Source organism: Lissotriton vulgaris, unplaced genomic scaffold (genome assembly GCF_964263255.1).
Source record: "Lissotriton vulgaris unplaced genomic scaffold, aLisVul1.2 SCAFFOLD_235, whole genome shotgun sequence".
In the NCBI taxonomy this organism is placed as follows: Eukaryota; Metazoa; Chordata; class Amphibia; order Caudata; family Salamandridae; genus Lissotriton; species Lissotriton vulgaris.
Genome location: NW_028253230.1, coordinates 1,098,089 through 1,100,896, shown reverse-complemented (window position 1 = coordinate 1,100,896; position 2,808 = coordinate 1,098,089).

Below are 2,808 nucleotides of genomic sequence, written 5' to 3'. Positions count from 1 at the left end.
AGGGTATCAGATAAAAAAAGGGGCAAACCAAACTCCTAAGTACTTAATTTTTGAAGGTTGCCAAGGGAAACCAGAATGCTCAAAAAGGTGTTTTTGACAGAGAGAGTTTAAGGGTAAAATTTCACATTTATCAACATTGAGACGATAACCAGAAACCTTGGCAAAGGAGGAGACCTGTTGTAGAAAGAAAGGAAGAGAAGAATGGGGATCAGAGCAAATACAAAAGAATGTCGTCTGCGTAGACCGAAAGTTTAACTTGATGAGAACCAAACTGAAAACCAGAAATGTTATCATCTTGTCTAATTTTAGTGAGAAAGGGTTCCAAGGCTAAAACAAACAATAAAGGGGATAATGGGCACCCTTGTCTAACACCTCTTTGTAATGGGAAATAATCTGAAACCATACCATTTGCAAAAAGCGATGCTTGAGGACTCGAATAAAGTAAAGAAATAAAAGAGATGAATTTAGGTGGAAAACCTGAACATTTGAGAGCATGAAACATAAAGTTCCAACCTATCCTATCAAAAGCCTATCTATAGAGATGGCAGTCAAAAGGTGGGACAACGAAGGAGCCTTACTTAAGATATTAAAAAAGACACGTGAATTATCTGATGAAAGACGGCCTTTAATGAAACCTGATTGTTCTGGGCCAATTAAATCTGGTAATAGAGGATCCATTTTAAGGGTGAGAAGTTTGGCAAAAATCTAATAATCAGTGTTTACTAATGAGATAGGTCAATAGTTCTTGCATAAAGTATGGTCCTTATCCTCCTTAGGAATCAAACATATCAAAGCTTCTTGAAATGTCCCTGATGAACCTGAATCAGAAAAGGATTGGAATAACATTAGTAGTTTTGGTAAAAGAAGGGAAGCAAAATGACTATAGAATTCAATAGTAAAGCCATCATGGCCAGGAGCCTTGTCGTGTCTTAACAAAGAGACGGCGCATGAAATTTCTGCAATAGAGATATCAGAATCCAGGGAATTAAAATCTACATGAGTAGATGGAGGTGAGGGGATGTTTTGGAAATAGAAGAGAAGATCAGCCGAGTCGGTTCAAATTTCAGGGGTATAAAGAGTATTATAGAAGGAAACAAACTTGTTTAGAATCTCTTTATCCTTAAATAAGGAGAGACCAGCAGGGTTTTTCATAGATTCAATTTTCATTCTTTCTTTCCGTATTTCAAGGTAATTGGCTAATAATTTCCCCATTTTATTGTGGCCACCATATTAACGAGCATTGCATTTCTATAAAGAATTTGAAGCAGCGGCCGTGTTAGATTTATTAAAAGCAAATTTTGCCTCAACGAGCTCCTGAAGAGAGGATTCAGTATTTGATTGATAATAGGAATATTCAAGATTTTTGATTCTATTCAAAAGTTGAGTGGATTGGATTTCTAACTGCTTTTTCTTTTGAGAGACAAGGTTAATAATGAAACCTCCAGCAGCCGCATTCAAAGAATCCCACACCATCACAAAAGAGGAATCAGGGGTGTGATTGAATTTGCAAAAAACAGTAACAAAAGTATTAAATTTAGAACAAAAAGAAGGGTCAAGAAGGAGAGAGTTATTAAACCTCCATCTTCCAGGATGAGAGGAAAAGGGGATGAGGTCAAAATCAACAAAAACAGGTGCATGATTGGAAATCAAAATAGATCCAATATCCAAATGGAGAGCAAGTTGGGCTAGGGATTTGCTGAGAAAAAGGTAATCAATACAGGATTGTGAATGATGGGAGGGGGAATAAATACTGTATTCTTTAAGGTCAGGGTTACAAAGTCTCCAAATATCAACTAGTGCATTGTTACGAATAGCAGTAGTAAATTGAGAATGCATTTTGGAAGTGGAGAATTCAACTTTGGAATTGCTATCTAAAATAGGGTCTAAAATCTGGTTGCAATCCGCACCAAAAATAATATAATTATCAGGAATTGTGACCAATTTTTCTGAAATAGCAGGCCAAAACATTTTGTCAATACCAGTAGGTGCATAAACATTAAAAATAACTACAGGAATCTTATCTATATTCAACTTAATAAGCACCCACCGACCATCAATATCTCATTCTTGGGAAACAATAGAAACATTTAACTTTTTATGACATAATATTACAACACCATTTTTCTTACCTATGGCAGGTGAATGGAAGACATGGCCTACCCAGTAACGCCTTAGTTTTAGGGCTTTAGATTCTGATATGTGGGACTCCTGTAGAAGGGCCACATCAGCTTTAAACCTAGCTAAATGGGATAAAACCTGCTGCCTTTTAATAGGGTTATTTAAACCTTTAACATTCCATGTAGCAACCCGGAATTTAAATCAAAGAAGTAATATAAGGAAAAATTACGAGGTGAAGAAAGAGAAAAGTGTTAAGAACAAATATGAGCAGAAAAGATAAAAGCATAGGCATATAAAAAAGAAGAATCGTAAAAATGAGCAAAGCCAAAAGAAGAAGAGGAAAAAAAGAAAAAGGGAAAGTGAGGAGGAAAGTAAGAAATTGAGAAACAGTAGACAGTACAGAACAAAAAAAACAATTAAGAACATACCTACAGATACAAAACGAAGAACGGGGGTGACGATGCCAGAAGATGACAACATCAACAACGAGGACAAACGTCACCAAACATTCGAAGTAATACAGCGAAACACATGACGTATGAGCCACATCGGGGAGAAGAGGAAAAGAGTATACCTGTAGAGAAAAATTGAGAAGAAACATGGAATTATCAAGAGAACAACACATGTCAATGAAATAACAAGAGAACAAAACATGACTATGAAGTAACAATTCAAGAGCGGAAACATGAG